Source organism: Phoenix dactylifera, chromosome 17 (assembly GCF_009389715.1).
Source record: "Phoenix dactylifera cultivar Barhee BC4 chromosome 17, palm_55x_up_171113_PBpolish2nd_filt_p, whole genome shotgun sequence".
NCBI lineage: Eukaryota > Viridiplantae > Streptophyta > Magnoliopsida > Arecales > Arecaceae > Phoenix > Phoenix dactylifera.
Window position 1 is genome coordinate 11,516,422 of NC_052408.1, and position 21,635 is coordinate 11,538,056.

The following is a 21,635-nucleotide window of genomic DNA, read 5'->3' on the forward strand; positions in this document are numbered from 1 at the left end:
TTCATTATGTATGTGCTGGGTATAAGAAAGAGCATGAAAAACGTGCGATATTTTTCCAAAGTTGTTGTGAACATTGCTTTTGCTCCTCTCTTTATAGTTCTTTTTTCTTTTTCTTCTTTGGGTTGGGGTAGTGGAGAGGTCTCATGTAAGAAGATTTTGTGCTTGAGAAACAACTGGTATATCTCCCCAAGAGAGCCACATATGAGAAATTTTTTTTAAGATTTTGCACTTTGGAGGAGTCATGTTAGAGATCCGGCACTTGTTTACTGTTCTAAGATACTTTGGTACTTTCTTACTCGCACCATGGAAGCAAATATGGGGGGCACTAATCCCCTTCAGCCCCTCCCCCATGTTCTTGCATATCTAACCCCAATTAGCAAGATGAAATGGCCCGTGATTGACATCAAGTCCTCCTCAAAGAAGAAAAAAATAAGTCTGATTGCATTGTCTCTTACAGACCCATACTAGCATCCAGGGAAAAAGGAAAGAATTTACTGTACTTTGTTGGCCACAATAAGTCAAGGGTTGGCTTTTCCAACTAGCAGTCTCCTCAACTATCAATCGCGAGGCGGTAGCCCCAAATGCTGTAGAGATAAATTGCGCCCTTGACAGTTTAATAATGTTGCAATCTACTTGAGTAATCTATCGTTATCACATAGGGACCCAAAACACAGTTTCTCCATTGTTGACTTTTAGCACAAAAGGACCTTCAAAGCAATACAAAATTATCTTCGAACATCTAATTTAATTGTCCTTTGAAGAGGAAAACAAGTTGCGCATCATTCGCATACTGCAGATACATATACCCCCCTGCAGTAATCCTAGGCCAAGACCTTGATAAGCCTTGGTTCCTTCAACCCCAACAATATACGCAGAACGTCAGCTGCTAATGCAAAATGGAACTCCAACTATGCCTCAGCTATGCATTTGTTAGTAGAAACGGTCACTGAAAGTCCTTGCTCGAAGAACCTCAATCAGGAAAACCCAAACTAGAAAGTCACAGACCTTCCCAAAATCAAGCTTTAGTAGCACCCCTTTTTTGCGTTGCCTTCCAGTACAAAACATGATTTCTTCCGCACATGCAGCTGAGTATAAAGCGTATCCATAGCATAAAGGCATTTTTGGCTACCACCACATTCTTCAATCAATTTGCTACCACCTTTAACTACAACTTTCGAAACATCCATTAAGATGACTTATTGGCCGCTATGTGAAGTTTTCTACACACTATGTTAGCAGAAGTTTTTTTTTTTCGAGAGGGCAATAAAGATAAGTAGAATGCTACTCTTTCATAAAAAGGAAGAGTATAAATAGTTTCTACTTTAATATTAATATTATATTCAAAAATAACAATATCACCCTATAAAATACATTATAATAGAGTTTTGTCATTTCAGAAAAATTAGAGTTTACTCCAATTTTTAACTTATTTTTTAAAAAAATTAAGTGTCCCAAAAATCTAGCATAGACACCTGGTAGGAGGCACAGCTTTGTTTCCCTTTTCTTATGCTCCTACAAAATGCCACCTAATATAACAAAGCAAGATCATACTGCATTGAAATTCCATGATAAGTTTCAGGTGATGCATGACTTCATTACACGATCATTTCAATTTAATAAACTCTCCTTTTCTTTCGCAACCTCACACTTTGTCTACCAATTGAAGCTAAGAAACATGCAATTTTTAAATAGCTCTCCTCTCACTCAGCCAGTAAATTAAGATATAATACAAAAAGAAGTTAAGAAAAAAAAAAGAAAACCATGATATTCATACAGGTGTCACACTAATATCCCTCCCAAATCACTCTAGCTCTGTCTACCTCTAAAAGCTCTCATTTACGTATCTTGTAATGTTTTAATTCACCTAGGTGAATCCACTAGCTTCTCCACCGCCGTGGAGAGCCATTTCCAAAATAAATACAAATTAACGTTCCTCACTGCTTTGTGAAAGTTCTTTCATGCAGAAGATTTTTGCCTGCATCGGCACAAGTATTCAGGGATTGGCCCCTCTTCTCCAATGACCCAAGGATGCTCTGCTACAGCATGCAAGGTGATCCGACGTTTGGGATCTGTAAAGCAAGAAAACAAGAATGTATAGAAGAATCAATTGCGGGGACTATCTAGAGCATACACATCTAGAAACAGAAAATTTGTGTTGTAACATTCGCTAACCTTTACAAAGAAGCCCTTCCAACAAGTTCTTCAATTCCGGATTGATGCCATCAGGCATGAATAATGGGTTATTAACAATCTAGAGGACAAGAGACAGTTACATTAAGGCTAAATGATTGTTAGATAATCAGCATAAGAGAAAAGTTTCCACAAGTACACACCTTGTCATAAGTGTCCTGCAGCGTATCCCAAGAAATGGATACTGACCCAAAACCATACAATATAAAGTAACACCCACAGCCCATGTGTCAGCAGCTTTACCATGGTAGGTTAAACCTGTATAGAAGGCATATGGCAGGCAGCATGCTATCATTTAGTCACCAGTGAGTAACCATGGTCATTAGAATGCTATTGTGTTTCAATGGCAAAACTACAAAATATCTTACCTAAGCAGCATTCTGGTGCAGTGAAAACGGGAGTGCCTGGAGATCTCCGGAGCACATCATTATCATCCTGCAATTTAAAAATGAATTTAAGTCCTCCAGCTCAACTAAGATCAGCTGATTGGAAAAGCACTAGCAATATAACAGTTGATTTGAGCTCCTAATACACAAGTCCAAAAAGAATATGACATGCAACCACATTTTAAAAGAGTGCTCCACCCAAATTGCAAAAAATCACATAAAATGGCCACCCAAATGGGGTATGATGGAGCACCATGAAGCAAATACAAATAAGAGCTCAAAGGTTGCCATACTGGCAAAGACGAATTTGTGAAAACAAAATCACGATAAGACTTGCGAACCAGAAAGTAAGTTGACAACCGAGAAATAGAATAGAGAAAAACCATGCGAGAAATAGCTAGTTTTTCATACTCCAAAGTTATTGACATCACCGCAAAGGCGCAAATACAATATAAACGAGCAATCGAAAAGATTCTGGAACATCCTTCCAAATCTATTTTCATACAAAGTTTATTGATACTATGATTAAAAGGATTAAGTGCATAGGCTCAAGACCTAAAACTTTTCTCCATATATCGATGCCTTGGACCAGTCCAAACTGGACCTGCATTGGGACCTTGTAAGGTAAGTTCTCACACAAAATTGGTCATACCCAGTCATTGATATGATGACCCAACTACACTGCCAAAGTGTCATGATCCATGTACTAAACTTCATTGGACCATCCTCCGTATGGTACAGCATGGGAACTTAAATAAGATCAAAAACAGAAACAGGCTCGCCTCAACAAGCTCAAGGATTCAGTATTATCATGGTACGTCATCCTTCCTTGAAATGGAACTTGAATGTGTCTTCTTGCTCCAGCATTCAAGTCGATCTATTACGACCAGCGCGGTTGTTCGTATTTCATTTTCTTCTTCCAAGCCAAGCCCCTCTTAGAAGGAAAGTACAAACAAAACCAGAGAACATCCATCCCTTGCAAGAATAGGATGAGTCCTATCTAAATTCGCTAGGACGATCAACAGAAGAATGTGATTGCAGAAGCTTAAAGAAGAGCTAGAACAAAGCAATTCAGTTTGTACACACTCTCTCTCATCCCAATGTTGTTGCAGAGCTCCTATCCCCATTCAGATTCACACCCCATAATTCCTAGGAGGAGAGGAGAATTATTTAAAATTAAATGGAGGAAGTGTAGCTTTTTTAGTCTGAGATATAATTTCGAAACTTATGGTTTCATTCCCATGTATTTCAAAAGAAAGTAGTCATATAATGTTATTCATTGTTTATCCCCTACAATGATGTAAAAAGCAGCTAAGATACATCATAAATAACAGAGGGGCAGATTGGGGGGGTGGGGATGGAGAGAGATGGAAGGGTTGAAGAACTTGCAGTCTTAGAATTGATTGGCTATAGATCTACCTAAAAAAAAGTGAAGCAACAACGAGATGCATGGTTGATAGACTCCAAAAGAAAAAAAGATGCATTGTTGGGGACACAAAATTGCAATAGACAGCTATGTGAGATAGGAAAAGGTCGTCAGATTTCATAAATAGGGATTAACATGAGACTCGGGTGATGGGCCCCTAGTTCCAGAGCATGGAGGCTCTGGAAATGGAACTGACATATGACAAATGAACCAACACTGCAGCTATGATGGATTTCAATATAATTACATATTTTACTATAGAAAATTAGAAACAGTACTTACATAAAAACAATATTACAAAGCTGTTTGGACATCAGAACCCTGACTGATATCTGGATGCCCAATCGCATGTATTGCTTTTAGGTGGCTAGTGCCTAGGCAAGGACCACATTCAGGGAAACCATCTGCGCATCTAGACAGCTTCCTCACAGTATAGCAGCCAGCATTTCAATATGGAATAAGCGTTTGAGCAAATTTAAGTGCGTAAATGGGGACAGCATTATTCTTTTGCAGGACATACAAAGCATGATATAACAAGGTAGTATAGCAGGGAGTACCCACTCCAAAACAAAAAAAAAGGCACAAAAAAGAGAGAGGCCAAGAAATCATATAACAAATGCAGGATAATATGCATCTTCTGGTGATAATATGTTGTGATTTTTGGTGATAAAGCTTGTTTAAGCAAAACATCAGGCTCGCCCCAAATTAGACAGCTACCATATTCTCTTACACGCTGTCCACCACTTATGAAAGAACAATTACTAAAAGTGCACATGAAATATCAAACAACATATGGAAGAGATAGAAACATTTTATCTTCCATCCCATTATGTTTTTCTTTTTTCTTCTTTTCCCCTCTTTTTCCTTTTTTTGGCTACCGCCACTTCATTCTATTGTATCGCATTAATATTCGGTACTAAATAATGACACACCAATATTACCTCAAAAACCTGGCTAACACTGAAATCTCCTATTTTCACTTTGCCATTGCTTGTCACCAAGAGGTTATCAGGTTTAATATCCCCATGGACAATATTCTGCATGTTAGACGACAAAGATATGACAATATTAATAAACACAAAAACAGAATTAAACAGTAAATGCATCAAGGAGGAGTCAAATTACTTCTTTCAAAAGCATTATTAGCTATTCACTAAGATGAATAAGTTTCACAAAAAAATAAATTCGCAAGTTATTGCTAATAAATATCATAAGAAAATATTCAAGTATAGACTTCTTCATCAGGAACCTTCCAATACAGTTCGAATCAAAATTGAAAACAGAACTAGAGTGCAAGTTACACTCCCAAGTTCTTCCCAGACATCAAAAATCAGATGTCTCCACTAGTCTATCTATAGCCTCAAACTCTTACATGCGCTTTCAAAAGAGAATTTCAATTAGATAAAGAGCTTTGACCTATTAGAGTGACTTTAAAAAAAAAATTACTTTTTCTATTTGACTTTATAAATGATTTGAGGATTGTGTTTCAATTTGGCTCTCTGACTTACAATTCAACCTTAAAAGTGTCATGCCCCTAACCAAAAGTGTAATACATGCCGCATACTTGCAAGGTGGACCATATAAGCATGCAAAGCTACTTGATTAACCGACTAAATCAAATCATAACAATTTCACGACAGTAGCAAGATTTCCTCAATCCTCTAATTAATATAATGAAAATCCAATCAATCATTCTCATCAAACAAATATTTCAAAGTAACAAGAGTCATAAGGCTCCAACATATTATTAGCATTTAAACCACACTTCCGCCAGGATTGGATCTCTTCAGGAACTTCGCCGTGTACTTCTCGTAGAGGCCATTCATGTGCGTGGCTGCGAAGTCAAGGATCAGATCCACAACTTTCATCCATCATAAAAGGTATTAATCTAGCATTAATTATTTATTATGGTGTCAAGATTTAGATCCGATTCTCCGAGGTTTTACCCTCTTTTGGGGCTCCTCACGGAGGTATCTCCAGAATCCATTCGATGGATATTCGGAGATTAATTGGAATAGAGTTTTTAAGTTTCAGATCTGATAGTTAATCATGCATGAAAGTTTTAGCATAATTGTTGAAACAATTCCGGCATAATCCTATGTGTTCTTAAGGTGCTGATTTCTAGATTTGATCTTGTAAGCATACATGAATTAAATTATTTGATTCGATTTTCCGCTGCATTTTTTAAAACTTAAAAAGAACTACGTATGGCTTGATCCTCCTTATGAAGGGGTACGTAGGCAACCCGAATCAGGTTCAGCCATGTTTTTTCAAAAAAAAAAAAATTCAGCATGCTAAACACCGAAGAAACTAGGATGCACTTTCAGTGCCCAAAACTAAACTAAACTAATAAGAAGTCCAAACAACACGAATAATCAAAGATAGCTAGATCTACTAGAAACTCCAAAGCAAATCTAGGGTGCACTCCCCCAAGCCCTCGTGCGACTCATGATTCAGAATCTAGAAATTGAAAATAAAGGATAATGAGCTAAACCAATTCAATAAGTAACATAACACTTCAATGTAGGGTCTAAGCATGCCAAATGAATAGTTACATACAAGTATACATACACATATATATACATGTATAAATACATATATAAATACATAAATATAATACATACATACATACATACATACATAATATATATATATACATACATACATAAATACATATATATATATATACATATATATACATACATATATATACATACATATATATATATATATGAATATATACATACATATATACATATAGATACATATACATATATAAGCAACTTCATAAATTACCCCATTAAAATTCCAAATCCATTATTCAAGATAGGTCATGTGTTAAAATAAATAAATTATTTGCAAGAATATCAAATACATACTATATTCCTTATTTCATCTCTAAAAATAACACAATTAGGATAGAAATAATAACATGCTTGACCTATTTTATCAAATAGAAAGCAAAGATCAATAAAACAAATTTAATAAACTAATTATAATTTTCTAAGATCATTTCTTCTAACAAAATTGTGAACAAAAAGGACTATGAAGTGTTAGGTTACTTAGCTCTATCAGCAACAAACTCAAGTATAGTGTTAAATCAATGTTAAGTCTAACTCATTCACATCAACCTTTAGCACAAGAAAAAAAATAAATAATTGCCTAAATTCCTAATTTCAGCTCTAATATCCAAATTACTCTTAACCCTAATTTTCCTATCCTACTTAATTCAAGACGACATCAATAAATAAGAAATTATAGGCTTACCTGATCAAGAACTAGAGTGTAAAATTTCTTTGCTGGCTTCTTGTCCAAATGACTACACAAAATCAAACCTGACCATACAAGGAGATTTGCATAGGAAGAAGAACGAGGTCGGCCTGGTGGCGGTGCTAAATGGCTCGAATCAGTCCAAACTAATGATCCAATTCATCAGATTAAGAAATGAGTGTCCAATTAGGGTAAAAATAATAGATCAACCTAGGGTCCACAAAGAAAGCACCTAGGATCCTCCTGCTAAGGGTCCACTGAGTCTTGGAGAGAGAGAGAGAGGAACAAAAGAGAGAGAAAGAGAGGAGAGAGAAAATAAGAAATAAAGGAAGGGCCTTTGGAAGCTTGAATCGTGGTGAAAAAGGGAAGCCTTCTACTCGATCTGTGGTGGGGGAAGGCTAGTGTCATTGACAAAAAAGCACCTACCAAAGGCTCAGCCTTCGGCAATGGCTATGATAGTGTGGCTAGTGTGGAATGAAAGAAAGCAAAAGCCAACATGCTCGCCTGCTCGCTTGCCGGCAACTGAGACCTCTTGTGCAGTCACGAAAAGTTGCCACGAACTCAGTTAGAGCTCCAACGATGATCTTGGCTTCGAATTGCGGCGGAGGATGCGAAACAAGGGAGAGAAACAAAGGGAAACATGACAGAAAACAGGAAAGCAATTCCCAACTTGATTTTCCGGCGATCTATTAGACCGCCTGTATGGTACAGTATGATACCTTGTCGTGTTGGCTTTGGCATGTATCGACAAAGGAAAACCAAAAAGGGAGGGGAGGGGGAGCAGAGAGAGAGGAAAAGTGGGAGGGAGAGGGAGATTGCCGGGAGAGGGAGAGAGGAGGGAGTTTGGAAAGCCCTCCTCTTCCTTCACTGTCCGCAAGAGGCAGTTAGGTTGAGCCCTTGTTTCATTAGGGCTCGGCCAAAAGAGAATAGGGAAGGGAGGGGGAGAGAGGGAAAGGGAAGGGGAGAGAGAGATGCCAGAAGACAGAGAGAGGGGGCTCGAAAGCCCTCCTCTCCTCCACTGTCCACAAGGGTTGCTGAGTAAACCCTTGTGAACAAGATAGGGGCACGGCCTCAAAGTTTTTTAATTTTTATGTTCTTTAAGTGAAATTGGATAGAGTGTGCCGACTTCACTTAAGGAACAGGGAAAAAATAAAAAATGACACTTAAAGAACAAAAAAAAAAATTAAAAAATTTGGGGCGAAGATCTTATTTTGTTCGAACAGGGGCTCCACCCAGCGGGTCCTCACGAACAAGCGGAGAAGAGGAGGGCTTCTGAGCCCCCTCTCCTCTCTTAGCATCTCCCTCCCCTCCCTTTTCCTCTCTCCCTATCCTTTTCCTCTCTTTCCTTCACCTTCTCCCCTTCACTTGCTGGTTTCATGAACTGAGGGATAGATCCACGCCGGTCCGCCCCCAGTACGGCTTAGAATGCCTTGAATCAGGACAGTTCAATACGATATGGTGTAGGGATGGGCAATTTTAGCCGATCCATCAGGTACCTGAACCCGACCTAAATGGGATGGGTTTTACCCGAGCCGTTTAAACTCGGGGGCGGAATGGGTTTTAGATATAATACTAGAAACAGGTTCGGGTTGGGTACGGGTAATGGTATGCCCCCATCCCGAACCCGACTTGATATAATATAAACCTTAATCCACCCCTCCTCTTCACTTGACGGATGATAGATGTCACAACTCTGTTCGTCGTGATCGTCCATCCCCCTTTTACTTAGAAATATATTATTGTTGAAACTTTAGAAACATATATATTCCATAAGAAATCTACTATTTTTTTTGGTTTCTAAGCCCTCAATTAGTTTGCCTTATATATGAACTATTTCTTATTAGAATATATTGTAGTTATTGATGTACACTAGGACTCTTTCTATCTAAACCAAAAATTGGGGTCATAAGAGAATAAGTCATAAGCTTCTCCATTTATATAGCGATTGTAATCTCAAAATTATAGATATTAGCTATAATTATTTGGCCCGACCGGATCCGTCTTGTCTAGTTGACTACAACTACCCTATCTATTTTACCCAATCCAAGATGGGTACGGGTAGTATGGGTACAAGGTTTTTAATTGCGCGGGCGGTACGGATATTAGCCAACCTGATCCCATACCCAACCTGTTGTCATGCTAGTACAATGACCCTTGCTTACGGAATTTGGCCAGTAATCAGCTGCAACAACCAAGAGGAGGGTTAAGGGAAGAACAATAGAGGAGGGATTTAGGCCTTCACACTCATCTCTAGCGAGGATTTGTCGTCGGCATAGTGAAGGTGGCGGAACCAATGCTTGGGAGGAAGAGAAAGGGGCGGCGATCTTCAGCAGTTAGGGTGCTAGAAGGCGAGAGGGCTCCTTTGATGGGATGACATGCTAAGGTTCCGCCCAAATCCAACATCCTAGGACTCCATCTCCAAGTGGAGTCTCATAGAAGAAGACTTCCCATGGGAGTTTGCTAGCCACCGCAGCACGTGCAAAGCACATGCTGGCCCATAATTGAGCTAGGTTGGTTGGTTCATACCATATTAGGCCGGTCCACCACATGCCGCCCACATTGGGCTAGGGTGGTTGGTTCAGACCATACTAGACTAGTCCAGGTGGACTACACCATACAAAAAGTCAGTATCATTTCCCTCATTATAACTTTTTTCCACATTTAGTCTACAAAAGCCTCAAAGTGACTCCTTGCACAAATTCTATATGACCAATAAAGAACCCACCAATCAACCCTTCTGAATCTCAAAAGCACGTACCTTCAGCTGCATTAACAAAAAGATCAAAATCAAATCAGAACTCACAATGTTATCAATAAGGTTCGCCATCTTGGTACTGGATCCCATATCGATTCCAACATATTACAATATTGGTACGCAGCACGATACGATCAAGTTTGTCGTACCAATGTCGGTGCGGTACAGCATACAGGTACGGTACTATATAGCATACAGGTACGATACTGTATAGCATACAGATACGGTACTGACCGGTACAGTAAACCTTTTATCAAACTTTGTTGGATTCACATAGATTTTATAAATCCAACCTCATGCCAATAGGGACAAGCTGGTTGAGGTTATTGACTACGAATTTTGGGACCAACTGTACTATAAAACAAAATCTCCAAGGGTTTAATTCAAATATGGCAAATTTAGAAGTCAGATTTTCATGCTAGAAGATTAACTCCATGACTGAACGAATACTACAATCTAGATCATCAACTACTTAATGAAAGAACATGTGAGAAATCATAGAAAATAAAAAAAAGCATCCCAGTGCACGGGGTTCCCAAACTGTAGGGTCTACGGAGTGTCAGATATATGTATCTTTACCCCTACATGCAAAAAAAGTTGTTTCCGTGTTTTAAACCTATGATACTCAGTTCACAATGGAGCCAACCATACGTACTTCACCAAAGCCCACCCTCTAGAAATCATGAAAATTATATCTATAAATTCTAAATACCATTAGTTTCCAAAAATTTTATTAAGAATTTTTAATCATTCGAACATGTCTTGGACTATAAGCAATGACCAATAAGAAGATCTGATGTTGTGACTGACCCTTATTCAAGAATAAAAGTAAAAAATAAAAAAATAAGATACTAAGAATAAGCTATTTGCAGCATGCCAAAGAACTAGCACAAAATATGTTAGAAAATTTCTTTTAAACATGACTTTGGGTTCAATATAAATTAAGATTCAATATAAATTAACATACAAGTATTGCATATACTGCACATTGATAATATTGCATCAAGATATCATGGTTGCCATGAACATGTATGTCAAATTGTCACAGCATGATCAGAACCAATAACCATAAAGTTCATCCCTGATTTAGACCAACAAGCAAAAGATTGTGAATGTCCAAAAGAACAATTTTTCATCTTACATGAGCATGGAGATACATAAGACCTGCAACTATGTCCCGCAAGTATCTTCTAGAAGTACTTTCTCTAAACCACTAGCTGGACCAGACCCTTCACATACCCACTTCCCTTCCACTATTCTAGAACTGCAAAAGAGAGGGAAAGAATGTAAAACTGCATACATTTAATTCATAGTTTCCAACAAAGAACACTGTTAAAGTAAAGTGAAAGGTAAAATAAGCAGAAAAAGGTCCTCACAAACAATATGACAAAAAACTATACTAGAGGAAGTGTTAATAGATAACCCATGTAGAAGTGATCTGTGTTTGGGTCGTCAATCACCTCCATGAGATTAACTATATTGGGATGATCCAGCATTTTCATGATGGATACCTGCAAACAGGAAGTTATTACTGTTGGACATTGATAAACTGCAATGCTTTGTTGCTTGTAAATTACAAAAATTTAGAAACCTCCTACATGCATTAAAAAGGAAAAAAAACTAAAGACTACATATGATAAGAGAAAAATACAGTAAATTGACTCACAAGTCTGAGCAAGGAATGCTTCTGCATTAGTAATTATGATGTTGAACAGTCACCGCCATTTTTTAATTAAACACAAGGATTCAAAAAAGAGTCACAAAGAGTAGTCCAAAATCTATAATGCATTGTGTGTAATCATGTGTATTCTATTAGTCATAGAAGTTTAATCCTATGCAGTTCATGGGTCATAGGTTCATGAAAAATCATCTATTGGAGGGAAGGGAAAGATGAGAATCAAATTACATGGTTGACCAGATTTCTTTACTTTATTTTCCATCTTCCTTCTTTTCTTCCTCATCTACTTTCTTATTCTTCACTTTGTAATCCTTTCCATCATCTCCACTCTAATATTTTCTATTGGGCCATCATCTTATTTCTCTCCTAAGGGAGTGGAAAAAAGAATTTCATTCTTAACTCTTGCCGCATCTCATTTATATGGGGAAAAAAGAAAAGTATGAAAAGGCAGCTCTTGAAGTCCCAAAGAACCTTGAATTTAGAGTGGTCTACATAAAACTCTAGTATAACATCAATTATAACCCTTCAGAATGGTGCCCCATTCTTGGCTGAGGCAACTTTAGGCAAAAGTGGTTTTCATGAAACCTAGAAGCCCAAATTCAAGTAGAACGCCATTTTGGTTATGCAACTTCCACTTGTACAATCATGGAGCAACTGCCCAAGGTTCCTCTAGACTTTCGGATAGTCTTAATAAAGCAAGAAGATTGATTAACCTATATCTACCTGAGACATAATGATGCCGCACCAAATCTGGAGGAAAACTTCAGTGGATTTTAAATCAGAACAGAAGAAGAGGGAGAAGAGAAAGAGGAGGAGGAGAAGAGGGAGAAGAGAAGAAGAGAGGAAGAGAATAGGTGGGAGAAAATTTCTTAATTCTTCATTAACCCTAATCAACATAAAAGTTCCCTATAAATAGGGCCCAATAAGAACAATTAAAATAAAACCCCTTACACAAATATAATGCCCAATAAACCCACAAATAAGCCCTAAAATGTAAATAAGCCCAGAAATAAAATAAACCACAAATAAACCCTAAAATGCAAATAAACCAGAAATAAAAATAAATATGCAAATAAAAGGGTCTGACTCAATCCGGGGGCTCAGGATCATCTGAATGAAGGGCTCTGAGTCCCCATCAACTCCTCCCGGGTGAGAAAAACTCGACCCCGTCGAGTACAGGTCTGGCCGGCTGTCGTACTGCTCCAGAAGATCGGGTCGAGGCGCTGCAACTGTGCTCTGGAAATCCACGTCACATCAGACTTTGGTCGACCTTTCCACCGAACAAGGTAACGTTGGTAACCACCGTTCCTGGTTGAAATAACCTGCTCTTCCAATATATGTTCATTTGTTCTCTGCGTGCATGAACTTTGGAAAGTGGTGGCTCAACAGCAGGTAATAGGTCAAGGTCCAACATGGGTAGGTATATCAATAAAGGGTCAGAAAGCATGAATATTATCTTTTTGTATGGATCAAATCTTCAATATTAAATGTCGCACTAATCCCATAGTCATCAGGAAGATCCACAACATATGCATCGAACTGATTGTCTTTAAGATTTTGAACGGTTCTGCACTACAAGTTTGCAATTTCTTAAACGTATCTGAAGAAAATCGTTCAAGCCTAATTCTTATCATGACGTAACCTTTTTCACTTAACTCTTTATAACGTCTGTGTAAATCAGCAAGGAATTTATATTTAAGTTATTAAAATGACTACAATTGCTGATTTCTTGATGCAATGAATGTGGATGTGAAGCAATTGATTGTGCAGACTCAAAGACTCTATACTGATGAGACATGAAAAACAAGTCTATGGGCCTAGGTTTGTAATCATGCACCACTTCGAATGGATTTATGCCTATGGACTTATGAACCGAACTATTATATGCAAACTCAACTGTCGATAATATTAAATCCCAAGTCCTAGCATATGCATTTGGGTTGAGCCTATGATGTGGAAGGTTGGGCAGAAATACTCCCGGGAACTAGATCAATTGCGTGTTGGATATCACGCATCGGAGAAAGTGCATCCGGAAGATCATCAGGGACTACATCATTAAGCTCCTCTAGAAGGGAAACTACTATAGGGGAATGTTTAAGATTGGACTCCGCATGGTATCTTTAGCTACAAGTGCCAATTCAGGTGACTGGCTCTCAATATCTGTCACTACCTCTTCCACAGTAGTGATGTGAAGTGGCTTGGTTGTACTTAGATCAATAGTCTCCCTTTGGAATCATTTTGGACAAAGTCTAATTCTGTAGGTTCGTCTTCAAAGTCTTCTTCATAGTCTTCTATATTTGGTTCATAGACTTCTTCGACATATCGGCCTTTGGTTCCTAACTTCTGGTTCAGTAATCGGGTAGGTCTTAGTGGAACATTGGGGCTATGTGGCCGAATTGTTGACACCTAGAGTATTGGGTTTGGTGCCTAGGAGAGTGGGAAGGACTACAGGTGGTGCGACCAAACCGATTTTAGGTTGGGCTGTAACAGGGGTTGGCGATTTAGGGTCCTAGAATTTTGCACGAGCTCACGGATCTCTTGTTTGAATTCCTTGTATCCAGCCCGCATGGCAACGATCTGTTCCTTGATAGACCTCAAAATGTCGGAATTCATGGTAGCTACAGGGGTTTTAGGTTGGCTGAGATAGTACTCCATATCACTACAGGTTGGCATGCAACGATGATACTGGGTGATGATGTGAAATGCAGTGTCACTAATGAAACCCTAATAACTATAATGTATGACCAAATTTGATGCAGGACAACCTACTAATGCAATCTATTATGATTCCAGAAATCAGCAAGTCTTCACAATAATAACTTAAAATTTAAATGTTGCTGATTTTTACTTTGGTTATTCAGAATTAAGGATTAAGATTATTCAATTTAAGAAGTTAGATTGCAATGAAGTAGTACAGTTGTTCTGATCTTAAATCAATCTGATTGAAAAATGTTAAGAAACATCCAGTTGTTAGGGTGTGCTAATTTAATATTTAGATTTTAAAAGGGCAAATAGAATGAGTTTGAAAGTAGGGGTTCTATGTTCTGAATTTTGACAGCAAAAGTAAGTTTTCAAAATGTGGCTATCATGCAAGAGAACTAGAACATAATTAAATGAACAAGCCCAAGAAAAGTAGAAACCTATCACCTGTCGTGAAGTAGTCGACCAAAATCGTTTGCTCGTGGCTTCCCAAGCAGTGGAGACGATGACACAGTGCCGACACTCAGTGGGGCTGATTGCTGAATCCGAGCTGTTGAGTTGAAATGGACACTAAGAGGATGCTGCTGTGGGTTTTGTAGTAGTTGTACAGTGTGAGCCTGAAAGATCTGCGGGCCTGTAGCTGCAGTTGGGCCCGTGTAATAAAGAAAGGAGGGTGGGGTGGTATGGCCCTGTTGAGGGGAGGGTGATGGGGCCTGTGTAAGAAAGGGCCTGTTGGGCCCTCAAATTAAGTGAGGGTGGGGATGGGTTGGAGCGCGGCGGCGGAAGGAGAAGATGTAGTTGGTGGAGCGCGGCGGAAGGAAGAGGGCACGGGCGCAACGGCGGAGGCGGTGAAGGCGCGGCAGAGGCGGTGGTGGCGCGGCGTGCGAGCTTCGCGGCGGCGGGAGGTGGCTTGGGCTCGGCGGCGCGGCCACGGAAAGAAGGCGCCTCGATCGGTGGCGTCGTGGTTGGGCAACGTCGTGCGGACCGCGGTCGGCGCAGGAGGCGGCTCGGCGACAATGGGCGCCGGCGTGGCGGAGCGGCGCGGGCTCGGACGACGGAGGGGGGTTGGGCGGCGCGGTGGAGGCGGACACCGAAGAAAGAAGGGATGGTGGCTTCGGCCGGTGGAGCGGAAGCGGCGAAGGGTGGGCGGCGCGCGCGGAGCTCGGTGGCGGCACGGGTGGAGCGGCGTTCAAGGGCGGCGGCGCGGCGTGCGGCCGGAGAAGACGAACAGAGGTAGGGTTTTTTTTTTGGGGGGGGGAACACGTGCAGGTCACGTGATCCGCCTTTTTTTTCTTTTTTTCTTTTTTTTTTTTTTTTTCTTTTTCCTTTTCTATTTTTTTTTTTTTTTTTTTTGCAGGCACGTGCGGTCACGTGCGGAGCTGTTTTTTGGGGACCCGGGTTACCGAATTCGGGTTAACGGGTTTTGTGACTTACCCGTTAATCCTTTCTTCAACTTCCCGATGGTTTCGGGAGAGGGCTCCAATCTTCACGGCGATGGCGGTGGCCGGGGCTCTAGGATCTACGGCGACGGGCGGTGGCGATCACGGGATCCGGCCGGTGGCGCCTTTTTGTGGCGCGATGCAGCGGCGGTGAAGCGTGGGAGTGGTGGCCGCAGGCTTGGCGGCTGGCGGGACGGGGTGGAGGTCGCGGCTGCGGCGGCGGAGCTTGCGGCGGCAAGAGGCGGCTGACCACGGCAGCCACGGGCGGCGTCAACAGGCACGGGAACCCGAGCGGCGACGTTTCCGTGGGGAAATGGCTCCTCCGACGGCGGGCTCGGGCCTTCACTGGGCAGCAGCGGCGGCGAGAACGTCCGACGGTGGCTCGGCGCTGCTGGCGGCGACTGGTGGCGGCGGTGGGCGCGGGGTGTGACGACGGGTGGGGTGGACCCTGGCGACGGGATCCTTCCCCTGTTCCTTGTGTGAGAACCGAGAGAGGGAAGAAAGGATTTCTTTTTCTCTCTTTTTTTTTTTTTGGCTCTCGGTTCGGAAGAAGTAGCCGAGAGAGAGAAGCTAGACCTCAAGGCTTTGGCAGATAACCTAGGTCGTGGCTTTGGCAGCAGGGGCAAAGCCGACCGGCTCTGATACCAAGTTGATGCCGGCACCAAATCTGGAGGAAAACTTCAGTGGGATTTTAAATCAGAACAGAAGAAGAGGGAGAAGAGAAAGAGGAGGAGGAGAAGAGGGGAGAAGAGAAGAAGAGAGGAAGAGAATAGGTGGGGGAGAAAAATTTCTTAATTCTTCATTAACCCTAATCAACATAAAAGTTCCCTATAAATAGGGCCCAATAAGAACAATTAAAATAAAACCCCTTACACAAATATAATGCCCAATAAACCCACAAATAAGCCCTAAAATGCAAATAAGCCCAGAAATAAAATAAACCAACAAATAAACCCTAAAATGCAAATAAATCCAGAAATAAAAATAAAATAAATATGCAAATAAAAGGGTCTGACTCAATCCGGGGGCTCAGGATCATCTGGATGAAGGGCTCTGATGTCCCCATCACATAAATAAGTACCCAGACAAAACAAGAGAAAATCCCTAAAAAGTATAATTCATAGCCATGAATATAAATATATGCACAAAATGACATACTCACCTCCCTAAGAACATCAGTCATGGCTGTTTCTGATGGCGCCACTCTCATCTTTAACAAATGTGACTTGTGGAAAACCTACAAGTATAAAGCATAATTAAAATTGGATTTACAGAGTAAATCCTAAACAGTAGAGATAATTACAAAGGTTGCTGAAGACAATATGCCCTACAAATTGTAAGCTCGATATCATGATCCACTTAAGAGTTTAGATTAGCTAATATTACAGCAAATAGTGTTGAGAAACAAAACAAAGTGTACGTACCAAGGCTGCACATGCAACCAAAATAGGCATGACAACGAATCAGGTCCAAGTGCATATTTAATACATTTATGACTTCATTATCTATAAACAGCAAATATTCTCAACCTGGAAACATGGCAATGACTCAAATTCAATTGCCTGATTACCAAACAGGCCATACTTGGGTTAGGGTCTATCAAGTTTAATATCTGCCCAAACCTATATGATATGCAACATTATAAAGTATATAAAACTATTTATATAATTCTACAACATTATCTGTAACACATTTCACTCCTGTCCAATGCTTTAAAAAAGACCACCTTGCCACTTAGTCAGCTGCACGGACCCCTTAATATTTTGGATCAACATTAAATATGGAGGATGAGATCGACCTATGAATTAGTATTGAATGTTGCCAAGTTTGTACTTCACATTGACTCATATTATTTTCATTTTTGCATGATAACTGTACTTCTATATTTTTGTATGTTTCTTATAATATTAAATTTAATAATTAATATTTTGGCCTGAACATCCAGGCACCTTCCTCTCGGAACCATATAGCACATAATTCACACAAACACGCTTCTCTTCCTTTGCCCTCTCCATCCCTTTCTAACCCCATTCACCCTTCCCTTTTCCCATCTATCCCTGCTGGTAACCCCTTAAACCACCTTTCATTGGCACTACCTTCAAACCTCCTCTAGTACTAAGGCAATTTCTAACTCACAAGTCACAACTAAATTGGACTTTGGAATTGGGTAAAAGATCAATTCTAAACAAATTAGGATGGGATTAGTTTTTGATGTTTTGTAGATGATAAATTGAATCAGGTGTTTCGGTTCATGGATCAGACTTAGAAGGATCCAACGTGATCCGAATTTTATCTACTTAGAGGCCTGAACCGAATGCTCACCTGCATATACATAAAGTACTCCAATGCCTAAGGCCCTGTTTGGGAGAGCTGTTGGCAGTAGAGCTGTTGGAAGTAGAGCTGTCTGAAGTAGAGCTGTTATAAAAAGCTGTTTGCTGTTTGGTAACTACATTCGTAAAGTGCTGTGGTACTTTGTTTTGTGTTTGGTAAACAAACTGAGAAAGTACTTTTGTATGACAAAATTACCATAAAGGACATTGCATAGTATTATACAACAGAACATAATAAAACATAACATAGATTAATACATAAATATACGATATAGTATAATATTATTGTAATATAAAATAATATTATGTTAATATAGCATAATAGTAATATAATTATTAGAGTAAATTAATATTTGGTAATATAACATAATATTAAATTATTTAACATAACATATTAATATATTATGATATAATATAATATATTATATTATAGTATAATATAATAATAAAAGTATAAAATATTATAATTATTAGTATAAATTAATTTTTCATAATATAACATAATATTAAATTATTTAAAATAACATATTAATGTATTATAATGTAATGTAAATATAATATAATATTTATAGTATAATACAATAATAATGTATAAAATATTATAATTACTAGTATAAATTAATTTTTCATAATATAACATAATATTAATTATTTAAAATAACATATTAATGTATTATAATGTAATGTAATATAAATATAATACTTTATAGTAATAATACAATAATAAAGGTATAAAATATTATAATTATTAGTATAATTAATTTTCATAATATAACATAATATTAAATTATTTAACATAACATATTATTGTATTATGAATATATATAATATGAATATTATATTTATAATACAAAAATAAAGGTATAAAATATTAATGTAAATTAATTTTTCATCCTTCGAATGATCATTTATCTCTCTAACAATTTTTCTAGCTAAGTTGATAAAATGTAGTTCAAGATATGCATACAAAAATTGAAAAGAAAATACATTTTCTTACGGAAAGGAGTCTGACGGCTAGGGTTCTTGGCTCAAGCACATTTTTAGGTTTATAAAGGGACAAAGCTATGTAAATTATTATATTTTAATATGGGCATTTTTGTCAAAAATACAGCTTTCCGAAAAAGCTGAAAACAGCTTCCTCCCAAAGCTTCAAATTGGATCTTCCTCCCAAAAGCTGTTTTCAGCTTCCCGCAAAAGCTGAAACAGCTTTTTGAAAAATTTACCAAACACAGTTTTCATCTAAAAGTACTTTTGGAAAGGCCAGAAAGTGCTTTCTGGCCCTCCAAAAGCTCCCCCAAACAGGGCCTAAGTGCAAATACCAGAACTTGGCATTGAAGAAATACAGTCAATACCAAATTGAGTTAGTAATGGCTGTAACATCATCACTATTGGCTACAAAGATACCATTTATTGTTATCAACAAAAGGAGAAAAGGAATAATGAGAAACAAGTTGAGTACCTTGATTGCATATTGTTTCCATCTTTAATTGCTTCGGTAAAGCACCTGTTAGTTTGCAACAAGAATTTATTTATTTTTGAAAAGTTAAACTAACTAGCATAAATAGTGCCAATCTTACCACTTTCCCATAACTACCAGAACCAATCTTGCACTCTCGAACATATTCATTAACCATTTTGTTTCCATATTCATCCTGCAGCACAATAAAAAAATTAGCATCATCACTAGACATGGAATGTAACTAATAAAACTGAACAATGGTTTGTTCCCTAAAATTTCATTAAGATTTAAATGTGCGAGCGTGTGTATTGTGTGTCAGTTGCAAAGAATAATAGAACATGTCCCATATCCTTGATTCTTTACATTGGATGTTATAGTTATATGAGCTAAAGTAGTTAACCCTAGAAATGCAGAAGTCGTTAGAATCACATTGCAAAGAGAGATGATCCAATTCAAAAAGCACAATACAACAAATAATTTTGCCTGCAAGGCTTTATAAAATTACAGACAATGGTGAACCGTAAGCAGGAGCTTTCACCTACTATGCATGCAGTGAAAGGACTGGATGCGAAGAATGTGCAGATAACACCAAATTATCATTTAATACAAATCACAATGTAATTCACAGCCTCATGAGGCATTGACTTCAAACTAGCACATCATGAGAGAAAGGTTCAAAGAGTTATTGTGCAATTAAAATACACCTTATAACATTAGAAAGAGAAATATAATCAAAATCTTATTCTACCCTCAGAGAGTGTAACCTTCCTAGTTTCCTTTACTGGGACTTCCCTGCATATCAAGCCATTTCGTGCTCTTGACAAGAGGATTTCTTCAGAACACTTAACTGACCGGTACGAACCACTGTCACTTGCATTTGTATTGTCTCCATTATAAAAGGTGCCATCCGCACCTTCCATGTTATCTGGCAGCAGGAGCTCCAGGGACAACCGGGTGCCCAGAGCCTCGGAATGAAATTAGACATTGATGGAGCTTCCTCAAAAATCCGAAGCAACCACAGCCACAGCAGTCCATTTCTGTCAGGTTCGATGCAACAGGTATCCCAGCATATGCAGTACCTCCAAAATCAGAGAAACAAATATAATGGCAGGAAGGCCCGGTGCGTGTTTGAATGACTGGAGCTGAAATTTTGCAGTTTCCGAAGTCCCTGCCATCAGAAAATCAGAGAAACTCTTGGATCCTAAACAGAAAACAGATGATTAGAATAAGTGAAGAAAAACAAAAATCCAATCTCTTGATTGGCAAGTAGGAACAAACGGGAATTGAACTCTGAGGATGAGAAGATACTGCTTCGATATTATATTTCTTTCCTAAGACAAAAATCCCATGCTTTTGTTCTTTTTCCCGCGGCCCAGAAATGAACAGGTAAATAACAAGCCTTAGGGTTTCAAAGAGATCTTCCCGTAGCCCTTGCTTTAGGTCATATCCTAAATGATAAAAGAACCGGAAGATCAACCCCTCTTGAATAAAGAACCGAAACGACGAAAGGATTGGGAATACCAGATGGTTGGAGGATTACCTGTAAGAAAGAGCCCAGGAAGGGGTTGGGTGCTACAAGCCAACTAAGAGCGGGTGCCACTCACAAGGAGGGCCGAAAGCAAACTGTGAGATCGACGCCTTGGCGACCCACCGCCATCTCAGGCCGCCCCCGTGACCCAGCGGACCGCAAGCCCACCCGCACTCGACCCTCGCTCTCCTCCATCTTCGCAGAAGCAGCCCCAGTGAATCCGTATCTCCACCCTCTCTGGCGTCTTGACCTCTTTCTCGCTCTGCAGCAGCGTGGAATGAAATTTCTCGATGATCGGTGATCGATGACAGAAAAACAACAGATCTAACAGCCGCGAGCCTAGCGAGGGAACGAGAACCTCCCAACTGGTCCTCCCGTCGTCGTTAATGCCTCCTGGTAGAGGACAAAAATCCCTCGCTTGCGGGCTACTAACAAACGATAAATCCTACAAACAGAGAAGAGGAGAGGAGAGAG

General features: G+C 39.2%; 1 pseudogene; it reads right to left on the reverse strand.

The window, feature by feature from the left end:
- Positions 1-1,532: 1,532 nt before the first annotated feature.
- LOC120104229 lies at positions 1,533-21,268 on the reverse strand (annotated as a pseudogene).
- Between the last annotated feature and the right edge of the window lie 367 nt (positions 21,269-21,635).